This window comes from Acomys minous, assembly GCF_964271855.1.
Source record: "Acomys minous genome assembly, chromosome: 9".
Classification (NCBI taxonomy): Eukaryota; Metazoa; Chordata; class Mammalia; order Rodentia; family Muridae; genus Acomys; species Acomys minous.
Window position 1 is genome coordinate 46723976 of NC_140490.1, and position 12553 is coordinate 46736528.

The 12553-nt window shown below is 43.2% G+C and overlaps 1 long non-coding RNA gene across 1 annotated transcript in view; it reads right to left on the reverse strand.

Annotated features, from left to right (window-relative positions):
• The window catches only part of LOC311604628, a 62391-nt gene extending 50263 nt beyond the window's left edge, over positions 1-12128 (reverse strand). Inside the window, exon 1 of the long non-coding RNA XR_014781592.1 lies at positions 11941-12128. This is a non-coding gene — a long non-coding RNA (uncharacterized lncRNA). The remainder of the gene's footprint in view (positions 1-11940) is intronic.
• Positions 12129-12553: the final 425 nt, after the last annotated feature.

The following is a 12553-nucleotide window of genomic DNA, read 5'->3' on the forward strand; positions in this document are numbered from 1 at the left end:
AGGAGCCAAGAGGTTCACCATGCCGTGAGCTGGAGAATCAAGACCAACGCTGGATTGAGGTTTCCAGCTCCCTTGACAACACCTCCTCATACCAAGATACAATGAACTTGACTGGCACTCATCTGATACTGATAGAGATATTTGTGCAAGGCCTTCATTCACATTGTTTCTGAAAAGAAACACCCATCCCAGAGCGCAGATCCTGGACTGGGAGATGCCTCTTTGCATTGTGCGATGACATCATCCTATGCTCTGTTTAAAGCATTTTAGCAGCGTCATGAGTTAAATTCAAATTGGCATTTTTGGCACTGTATCTGGACTCTGACTACATCTCTAGAGCACCTGGACCCCTAGGCCACATTAGTATGTGATGCTTCCATTTTCTTTTCTCTGCAAATGCTTTTCACATTTGATGAAGAATCTAAGACATTTCTTGGGAAGCCCAATATAGTAGGTAAGTAAAAAAAATTGCCTTCAGCTAGTATTTTAATTGTGTACAACATGTAGACAAGATCCACCCCAGGGCGTGGAAATCATTACTACTTCCAGTAAAGCTGGTGAGAAAATCCAGGAGACCCCTGAGCTCAGCCAAGAGGAGCCTGGAGAAGAGCATCCCATATAGAAAGACCCCAAAGAATCAGCAAATCCTTCGGGAGATGGAGTTGGATATAAAGCTGGCATCGTGGCTAGCCTGACACCATAGGAAATAGAAGTTAATCCCTATTTTTCTTCAATTCTGGTCCCAAGGTAGTATCTGATCCTATAGAACACCTCCCAGGAGTGTCAGTAGAAGAGCTACTAAGGGTAGATCACATGCTTGTGCTTTCTTTGTGGTGGCATAGATATTATTTAAAAATCATAAAATATGAAAAGTCCACTTAGTGATGTGTTTGCATATGGCGAATCAAGTAGATCTACATTCATAGCCTCATGTGAAGATCTGATTACAGAAGTAAGGCAAACACCCAATTCAAAATAATTAAGTCAAAACTTGTACCCCAGACATGTGTACCAGATTTAGGGAAAAACAAGACAATGCCAAATCTAGTTCACATTCTTAGATCGAGGCAGGGGAGAGAGAAGGCTAGCAAAGGCAGCAGAATCTTCCATCAATATGGAACCAGATGCATCTGTCCCTGATTAGAAATGACTATCCTTGTGAGATGATTTTGTCTAATGAGTGACTGATTTAAACTATCAGAATCTGTCACTCAAAAGGGGGCTCAGGGAAGAACCAAAAGTGATGGCTAACACTTATCTCCACTCAGTAGTGCTGCGTGATCAAATAGCAGGGATCTGATATGCATTTAACACTGTAACACTTGTCAAGTCTCTCTCTCTCTCTCTCTCTCTCTCTCTCTCTCTCTCTCTCTCTCTCTCTCTCTCTCTGTGTGTGTGTGTGTGTGTGTGTGTGTGTGTGTGTGTGTGTGTGTGTGTGTTTGTGTGTGTGTGTGTGTGTGTGTGATCAGCTAGACTCTCTGGCCAGTGAGCTACAAAGGTTTTCCTGTCTTTGCCCTATGAGAGTTTGAAATACAGACATATACTGCTGTGCCCAGCAGTATTCATGGTTGTGTGGCAAGTATTTAACCAAGTAGACCATCTTCCTGGCCTTGGGGCCTGGAATATTTTAAGAGCTACACAAAATACAAAACTCAACTTCTTTTGTAAAAATTATCTATTTTCAGTACAAAAGGAGAAAGCTTACTGGAAAACAATGTTAAGGAACTCTTGCTTGTAAAGGTCTTCATTAGCAAGGATTTTCTCCTGTTTGGAGATTGTTTATCCTGAGGTTCAGTCATTAGAGCTTCCAAAGAGACTTAGAGATGTCATTGAGCGATTGTGGTAGATAATAGTGATGGACCACTTTGGATTACCAGTAGAGAGAAAATAACCCTACCCAGACAGCAACACAATTGACTCCATCCATAAAATGATGGGAGGATCAATTCTGCCATGTCTTTTATGGAAAGCTAACTCTTGGTCCCAAATATTTAAGACTTTGAGTTCAAAAGATTTGCTTTCAGCACTACAATAATTAGTACAATCCCTCATTATTAAAAATCCCATGCACTTTCTAAATGAATATCATGTAAAGAAACAGAAATCCAAAACTCCATCTGCCTGAGTCACCAGTTATACTCAGAAGTGTCCCTTAGTGTATCGGTGTGGTTCTGCAGGCTAGAGGTCTTAAGAAAGTTGAATCCCATTTTGATACAATACAATGAAAATAAAGCTAAGTACCCATTACAAAGTATAAACCTTCTAATCATTCATTTTTTAAAAAAAAATTCCCTTCAGGACCTAAAATAACTGTTCAATATTATTCTTCTTTGTACCTTACCCTTAACCAAAATATAAACACATTTGTACCAGAGACTAGATTCTCAGTATGTAATGAATAAAAGACAAAACATCATTTCCCTACAGATTCTACATTCTTTATCATTAGGGTGAGTGGGAGATGACAAAGAGCCAACAGTAATTTATTATTGATTTAAAAGTCTTCCCAGCTAGAATAACAGTAATGATGAACAGGGTTACCTAAAGCTTGTTTCAACATCAAATAGTGACACCACATTTCCCAGACATCCTGTTACTGCCTGGTGTGGCAGAAGCATCATTTGAGACCTGCCTTTTGAATGACACTCATGTTGTCACCCTCCACAAATCGGCTGTATTGGGAAAGGATAGGCACTTTGCAACACAGAATGCAGAGGCGACAGATTCTGCCTGGGATTGTTGCTAAGGGGCTGTTCTACATAAATTAATTATCAAACATTAACCCTAGTTTCAAAGGGCATTAGAGGTTTCTCACTTAAAAGGAGGAAATGACTCCCTGGTGGTTAGGAAAAGGCCACCCTAGGCCTTTCATACACAGCAGCAGTACCATGATGCTTAGTGGTGTCTAGTTTATCTTTTCATTTTTATACTTTCTTTTCACCTTATCCTCCTTTATTGCTTTCCATAGTTATATTTATTTTTTTCTGATATGCCTCCATTTCCTGCACGAGAGGACAGGGAGAAGATCTTAGTGATCTGGAAAGACAGCCAGGTCATCCCATCTTTTAAAAGGTGCACAAGTAATAGGCGTGTGTGTGTGTGCGCACGCGAGAGAGAGACCAGGCAAAGACTAGAGGCACTGTTCATAAAGGGGTGTGACAATAAGTAAAGCATGAGCCAAAGAATTTTTAAAGCATTACAGAAGCCCAGAAAATTCCCATCAGATAGGTGCATTAAGAGTTGCATCTGAAAATCTACAGAAAATAGGGTTATATTAGTGAGTTAAATGTATCATTTTTTAAACCTTATTAAATGTTGCTCTATGTAGCCTTTAAGTCAATGTTTTACATTGTTTTGCTTGTAAATATTTTGTTTAAAAGAACAGTTGTCTTATCAAGGTGCTTAATTTTCATAAATGGCGTAAGTAAAGATATCACATTGTTTCCTGTTCCTATGAGTCTTTATGTGGCAACTGAGGACTACTTTTTAAAAAGAAAAAAAAGGAGGAGGGATGGAGAGATGGCTCAGTGGTTAAGAGTTACGAGCTGGTGCTGTTTTTGCAGAGGATCCACGTCTTTGTTCCAAGCCCCATATCAAGAGGCTTTGAAAGTGCCTTTAACTCCAGCTCAAGGGTCATCTGACACTTCCAGGCTTTCTGGGCACTAGCACTCACATGCATATACCCACACACATGCACACAATTCAGGTAAAGTAAACCTTTATATAAGGAGCATAATTTAGAAGGAAATGAGGCAAAACTCTAAGCTAGAGTTTTAGAAATCTGGATGTTGGAGACAAAAAGATTTAAAACAAAATCAAGACAATCTATTAGTTTATCTGATGACGATTGATTGAGTCTCTTAAATAATTATGAAAATGTCCAAACTAACAAGCTTCTACTATTCAAGCCTTGTCACCACCACAAAGCATTGCCATTAAAATAAGGTAGGGAAATCAGGGGTCGACACTGGGACTCAAAGCTGGACTCTGGGTGGAGCACTCTGAGAGTTGTAGGGAAGAGGGGGAGGGGTGGAAGGTCCTGGAGGGAGCAGGAGCTCCACAGGGAGGACCATCAAGGCCTGCGGATCTGGACACAGGGGGCCCTGCACAAACTCATGCACGAGCCCAGGACAGTGCATGCAGAGAACCAAGACCCCTGTTCAGATGTGATAGACTGCCCATTCTTCACGTGGTGGGGAGGAGGTACTGCTGCTAAACCTCTGTCATGTACTCTGGTGCCCATGATTTGGTCACTGCCCCCAAGACGGCCTAGCAGGCACACAGAGGAAGGGGATGCATGCGATCCTGATGAGACCTAATAGGCTGTCACCAGACAGTTGGGGTAGGAGGGCCCCCCACTAAAGGTCGAGGGGAAGGGAATAGGCAAAAGAAGGTGGGAGGGTGGGAATGGGAAGATAAGAGGGAGGGGATAAAAATCAGGTTATAATGTCCATAAATTATAATAAAATATACAATTTTTTAAAACTGAAAAAATAAGGGTGAAAATTGTATATATGTTTGTGTCTGTATGTGTCTGTGTGTCTGTGTGTCTGTGTGTGTATCTGCATGTATGTGTCTGTGTATCTGCATGTATGTGTGTCTGTATGTGTGTATATCAGTGTGTATCTATGTTTCTGTATGTGTCTATGCATGTGTGTGTCTGTCTGTGTGTGCTTTTCGTGTATATGTGTGTACATGTGTGTGTGTGTGTCAGCATGTCTATATCTCTGTCTGTGTCTACATGTATCTGTGTATATTGTGTGTCTGTGTAAAGATTATTGTATTGTTTGCTTTCCTTTTAGAATTTACTTTTAAAGTATATTTCAATCTATAAGAACAATTTTATTTTTAATAGTAAACATAAAGCATTCTTACTCTAAGTCTACATTTGATATAAGCCAACTCAAAAATAAATTATGTGACACTAAGAGTAATTTAATATCAGGATGTGATTTTATTTCTTTTAAAAAACCTTTTGTTGATTCTTTGTGAGTTTCACATGATGCACCCCTGTCCCACTCATCTCCGTGTCCCCTCATATCCACCTCTTACCTTTGCAACCACCTCCCCAAAATAACACACACACACACACACACACACACACACACACACCTACACCAACAACATAGTGTGACCCACAATATATCCCTCTGTCCACACATCTTCATTTGCAGATATCCATGCAGTGAGTCACTGCACTGGTCTGGTTCAAAATCTCTGGCTTCTGTGACACCATCAATATTGGATGCTCATCAGGACTCCTCCCAGGTATCCTGTTGTTGCCCTGTGCCACCTCATGGGCAGTGGTAAGGTCTGCTCTCCCACACTCACCCTCAGGGCCAGCTCACCTCAGGCCCTGCCACCAGGGCCAGCTCTACTGTTCTACCCCGGTGAGGTACATATAGGCCAAATCTCTCGAGTACTGCTGCCAGTGAGAGGTGGGGCCAGCTCCCCAGAGCACCATGGGCAACGAAGGACAGGGCCGGTCTGTACTGCCCTTAGTCATCTAGGTGGTCCCAGGTGGCAAGGCTGGCTCCCTACAACAGGCTATTCCTTCCCACCCCTGTGTCTCTGCTCCATCTCTCTTCACAATGCTCAAGCTGTCCCACGTCTCTCCCACCTGTCCACCACACACTTGCACATTGCAGTGGCTCTCGCTGCGGGTGGGTCACTCGGTTTGGTGGGCCTCTGGGTGACCTCCTCTGCCTGCACCACCTGTCCTGGCGGCAAGCAGGCCTCTAGGTGTCTACAGCCCACCCATATGCTTTCTTCCCTCAGCCCTTGGGGTCTTCTCTCTGACTTGATTTAAGCTGCAAGGTACACACACACACACACACACACACACAGAGAGAGAGAGAGAGAGAGAGAGAGAGAGAGAGAGAGAGAGAGAGAGAGAGAGAGAGCTGGCTTCTAAGATGATGTCAAGTGGGTTAAAATAAATTGACGAGCTGGTGAATATATAAGAAGGACATAGTACCCACGGAAGGACAAATGTCTCTTTTGGCAGCCTTATGTGTTCACAGAAGATCATGCTCAGATTTTCTCATTAGAATGGAAATGTTTGCTCCTTACTGCCTTACCTTCTGGTTTGCATGACTTCATTCTTCAAGAAATCTTTAGAGGCGGGAAGTAGGTGTACAAAATGGAGAACATCCTGTGTTGTTAAATTGCATTAAATCAATAGACAATTCAAATAATCATTTATTAGTAGGACAAGCCAGAAATGAGACAGGCATTTTCCTGCAAAATGGCATGTTTCCTGACTTGTGATCATCAGGTAGAGAAAAACCTCTAGTAGCCAAGAACCAAAACCACGAGTCCTCTGTCTTCTACATATCTTTTAGCTCTGAAGTCTAGAAAGTCTGCAGTTGTCCATTAGGAATTTGCCCACCGCACAGGAGGTCCGGGGCACCAATTTATCAAATACCTACCTCACCGCAACCTTTTTCGGGCCCCTACCCTATCTTTGCTCAGCAAGGGCCAGCCTGCCAGCCCCGAGGAGGAGATCCTCAGAGGTTGACGGCGGATGGGCTCCCCCTAGGGGCCGATGATGCTTCACAGAGCGAAGGCACCATGGCACGTTGCCAGGAAACCAACTCCTTGGAGCCGCTGCAGAAAAACACAGGAGCAGAGGGTCCCCTGTCAGCGCATTGTTTGCTTAGGCAGTTTCATCTCTCTGGAGTGCACAGTTGAGTGCAGATCCCGTCTAAAACCAAGAAGCTGGACTCTGTGGATCCCAGTGGGGGAGCTGCTTCTTCTTTTATTATTATTATTATTATCATCACTTTCTGCTTCTCAGGAGCCATCTCCCGCCTTGCTTCGCTTACACTCCTGGTATTTATTTTCCATAGCAGCTCAAGGCAAGACAGAGCTGGAGGGGAGCCCTGCCTTCAGGAGAGTAGATGGCTGAGCTCCAGCACTCAGCAGAGCAATATGCCTTAACGAGGGCATTTCATTCCTATGGCTTCGTGCCTACAGGGCCCCTTTCCTTTGAAAAAGCTGAAAGAACAATCCGGGCCTTGATTTTTTACCTCAGTAAGATGCCATTAGGTTTTAGAAAATGCAACTTATACACGAAGGCTCTAAAGAAAATCATACAGCATTTTCTGTGATTATTGTATTTATGTAGCATTATAAGATATGTAGTCATTAGTGTTGCCGGAGCCAAATCTTTCATAATTCTGATTATTCTCTGAATAGTCTTCATGGATGGTAGAATGAATTTTACAGTTGTTTTCTTTACCACCTCAGCTCTGTACTGCCAAGTCTCCTTCTAGGTGAGAACCCCTGGGTGTATTACCCTTTTCCACTAGTATCTTTCTCTTGCCCCAGTCTGTTGCTTACTTTTCCAGAATGCATGTGTGTGTCAGGGGTCCTTTGGGACAGCTAAGCTACTAAGGGCACAGCATATATTATTTATAGAAACAGGGCCACACTCAGAAAGAAGTTGGGGAGCGAGAGGCCGAGGAAGGGCTAGGGGGCACAGAGAGGTCCTCCCACCCATCGGCCCTCCGGAAGGAGTGGAGCAAGTGGACAAGTAAGAGCTTGCAGGAGACTGCCAGGAATGGGGTCAGGCACATCCAGCCTGAGGCATGTGTCAGGAAGAGCCGGTGCAGTCAGCCGGCGAATCTTCCCTCTACCTCTGGTGATCAAGCCGAGGTCATCACAAGTCAGGAAGGACAGAGGGTCCCCCAAGGAGGAGACACAGGACAAGGACAGAGAGGTGGAACCTTCTTTCTCCTCTATGTCTGCCTCTCATAGAATCTAAACAGCATGTTTGCTGTTTCACTTCTAGTTCCCAAATGGTACAAATGCTGCTTTTAGCCCGCGCTAACCAGGAGCCACAGAAAGAAAAGGATTCAGAGAGTCATTGTTCCCATGGAGCCCGGTGTATCTGAGACAAAAGTGCCAGTATTTGACTTTCCGCTTTCCATGAGGCATACCTAACTATGAATTTCCTATTTATCTGTGTGTAAATACCTACAGAGAAGCACAAACTGAATTCACTGCCAGGGAACTTCGGAATGATAACTTGGACACACAATTGCCTGTGTACCGATAGCTACCTGGGAGCCGTCTCTCGGGGCCAGAGTTCAGTTTGCTGTGGGCCCCTTGCAACCTGCACACCAGTCAACGTGGTTTTCGCCACTAGTAAAACCAAACGACACAACATCGCGTAAGCAATCTAGGAGACTTATTAGTGCACATAATTGAAAAGCTCAGCCTGAAGGCATGAACTGATAGGGGCTCCAAACGCATTTCTTTCCCATTCTTATCCCTCTGGCATAGGCACTGGCCCATAGTGGCTGAGGCTATATGCTTCCTTAGCCACACATACGAGAAATGAAGCAGCATGCTTCTCTGCTGGAAAGCAGAATCTATCACAGATTGTATTACTGGAATCTTCCTTCTATGTCCAGGTGAAAACCATGGTGGCTATCTGAGACAATTCTGATGGAGTCATGCTATAAAATACCCCTAGTTTAGTACAGCAGGTCATAGACGATGTGATGTATTATTCTACTAAACCTGCCATGACAAAATACTAAACTACATGGCTTAATCTACAGCAATTTAATTTTGCATGGCTCTGGAGGTGAGAGATTTGAGATCAAGATGTTGTCAGCTCTACGTTTTCCTGAGGTCTTTAGTCCTGGGACTCAAGGTAGTCACCACCTTGCTGTGTCCTCTCATGACCTTTGATGCTCTGAATATAATCATAGCTGGTGTTTCAGGTTCACCTTATAGAGGTACCTGGCACTGCTGGGTTTGGGTCTCTGCTCTCATGACTTCATAAAATAGTAATTGGCTTTGTATCTCCAATATAGTCACATTGGGCAGAGGTTAGGCTTCATTATATAAATTTTGGGTGACACAGTTCAGTCTAGAACAAATGGTAACAATGGGATAATCTTCTCAAGAAACAGGACTTCAGAAATAATAAGAAAGTGAGATATAGATGCTAGGGAAGCAACCCAAACAACCCACAAAGTCTTCTAAAGTTACTTCTCTTCACCCAAGATTCTACAAAATACAACATCATTAATCAAGTGCTTGGCTCCCCAGGCGCAAGCTACTGTTATATGCTGGGCTCCTGGGCCTTAATATTTTGTCTAAGTAAACATTTCCCAAAGCATAACTCAAGGGACATTTGTCTTGTGACACACTCCTCTCACTCACTCACTTAAATAAATGTCAGTAAATCCTAAATAATATACTGATCAGGATTTTGAATTACAAATTAACCTATTATTTAAATGTCTTTATGATGCTCTAAGAGTCTAGAAAAAGCTATTTACTATCACGCAGCAGGGGACTGGTCAACCTCTTTATCAATGCAGGACTTTCCCCAAATCTGACCTATTAAAATATTCCCACAGAATACATTTTAGAAAATGCTCTTTCAGAAAATGCCACTCTTTATTCAAAGCAGTAAGAGACAAGTCACACAAGAGAGAATATAACAGGTGAATGGTTCCCTGGGCGTGAGTTAGGCAAGGAGGAGGCCCCACTACCTAATTTTTTTTTTATTCTGCTATTTTCTTGCTGAAGATCAAAGTTTCTTGCTTTGAGAAAGGAGACCAATGGCTGTGAGTTTCAGTCTTCTCCCACAGAAGGGCTGCTCTGGGGTTGCTTGACAGAACCCACTCAAATAGAACACCTGGAAATGTCTGGCCATTGCCTGGTGCACCTGTTGTGGCCATGGGCTGCAAGAGACTATAACAGGAACAAAGAACAGTAAAGCCACAACTAATGAAATGTCTGTGCCAAAATGATTGCACATTAAGAACTCTGCAAGACAGGAAAGCAAAGAGCCAGTGACCAAAGGAGAAAATAAAGTGGCAGCGGCCCAGAGACAAGAGCAGCCCAGAGCTTCAATTTGCAATGACTGTGCTGGACTGTGAGCCAAGATCTCAGCACCGCCCCTTTGCTCTTGGGATGCTCTTTCCCATTTTAAACACTTGGACACCATAAGGAGTGGATGCTTCCAACATATAACCCAAGACATCTGTTAAAGCGAAGTAAAACAGAAAAACCTGAAGGTAATTTGGAAGCTGCCAAACACCTGTGAGTCCGACAACAGGCAAACCTCCCCTTCCTTCAAAACACAGCTGAGCTTGAACCTTCTGGGCATTCCGGCAGTTTACCATCTGTACCAATAACCCTCGTCTGCTGTACAGAGTCTTCTAGGAGGATGTAAAAGCCAGGAACAGAGATAAGAAAGCTGTTTGCACCTGCGGCATCTGTTCCAGCATTTCCATGCTCCTTGCACTGGACTTTCGAGCAGGCATACTCTGAAACCATCCTTTCCATTTGTATTTCAGATGAAGGAAGAAGAAGAAGAAGAAGAAGAAGAAGAAGAAGAAGAAGAAGAAGAAGAGGAGGAGGAGGAGGAGGAGGAGGAGGAGGAGGAGGAGGAGGAGGAGGGTGAGAGGAGAGGAAGAAAGAGAGGGAGAGAGGGAGGGAGAGGGAGCAACCAACCTTGACAGTCCCATAGTAGCCAATGGTGGTGTTTAGAAGGAATACTATTACTAATTTCTTATCACATTAGACAATCGCTGTGCCGAAGTCATCATTATAAGTGAAGCTCCAGAGAAAGACAAAGGACTCACAAAGGCAGGATGGGCATTCCAGTTCTGTTGGAAAGTAAGACCTTTAGACAAGCTAATCACAGTAAAGCAGGAGATAAAAATAACAGGCTTAAAAAGGACAATAGCAATCAAGGGGCACCATCCTCCTGCCCTCCAGGATGAATGTTAGCAACCTCAAGTCACCTGCTGTTCCTAGAACTGTCCGGTCACCTCTGAGGGGCAATCAAACCCAAGAGACAGTGTGAGTCACGCAAAGCACTCTAATAAAGAAGGGTCTTTAAGTGTGTTCAGTGGTGAAGGAGAGAACACCACAGATGAGAAGCACAAAAGCACTCAAGGTTCATAAAAGATCCATACTGATTTAGATAAGGCTCATGTCACACCCTGCTCTGAGAATCATGGAGGATGGGTTAGGCTGGAAAGACTCAACAGGGTAGGTAACAACTTTATTACAACACTGATGTCTTTGTAGCTGTTCAGAGCCTCTAAGATGTGATGTTGAAGGGAAGCGAATGATGTCTGCATTACAAGAACTGTTTTCTATTTAATAATAATCCTGAAGTCCATGTTGAGATGTTTGAGGAACCTGGGGCAGACAGATGGTGTATGAGTTGATCGTGTGTGCTATTCTAAGAGCAAATGATTCCATTGGGGGCTATTCTTAAATTCAATTTTTTTTAAAACCTATTCCAAAATGGAACTGACTATAAATTAGAAAGTGTCATTGCTAAATCACCTAACCCAATCTGTTTACCTTTGAATAAAATGAGGCACCCAGGATACAGAAGATCCAAATGTGTGGTCTTAGACATTAGGACATTCAGAGAAAGAAGAGCTCTCTGTCATTAATTCCCTCAACTGTTCAGAGTCCTTCATGGTCCTAGTTAAAAGAGCCTAGCATTTTCTCCCCCACATTCTGAGCATACAATCACAGATCTTTTCTTTGACCATTCTTCCTCCCCTACAATTTCCTTAAAAGATCCCCATAGTTAATGTTTTCTATATGATCAATGAAGCGTAGACACAATGCTTTAGAACAGACGCTGGCATTCTGCCTGACAAAACTTTCAGCTTGTTCTTTCTGCACTTTTAAGAAAGGAAGAACATCAAAAAGAAGGGAATGTGTGGTTTATCTAATGAAATATAAAAATGAAGAAGCAAGATATCCCAACTCAGCTTTTGCCATATTTATAAACATGTAGCCAAGGTCTGCTTTCTTGGACCCTAGATGAAAACAGCCCGACGGAAACAGTTCATTTATATTTCTCCTACCAAGAACGTGACTCTGTTACGAGTATATGGGATTATACCTTATATCACAAAACATTGCTGTAAAGAACTAGCTTACCTTCTCAAGAGTTACCCTCATCGTCGCTGTGACCAGTTGACAGAAACAACTGAAAGAGGGGCTCATTTTGTCCAGTTTCATAGGGTTCAATCTGTGAACATGGCCTCAAGACTTAGGCAGAGTAACATGGAGGCGGGAAGGCATGGCAGGGGCTAGCCTTCACTTCTCAGCAGAGAAAAAGCAGAGGTTGGGTGCATCGCCAGTGCTCAGCCAGATTTCTCCCTTGCCTCTTGTGTTTAGTCTGAGCCCCCAGTCTATGGCATACCTACATTTAAGGTTGTTCTTAGCTGTTCAGTGTCACGCCAGTTCTCTTTGTGACTCTAAATCCAATGAAGGTTAATCACACCTCTCTGAAGTCATAAAACTAGAAGCCCCAGCATTTTGGGCCATCTTAGATCATCGCAGCTCAAATCTTCCTTCTTAGCACTATAAAATAACCAGACAAATGGGTCCACGGCAAAAGCAACACTTAAGCTAGGTCACCACCTTTTCAACCTACGGTCCGTGTTTCTCTATTTGATTTTAAATCTATATAGTCTAGAGGAGGGGCAGAGAGACATCATCTGATACTGACCACTAATCAGGGACTAAACTTGTCTTACTGGCTTTAAAT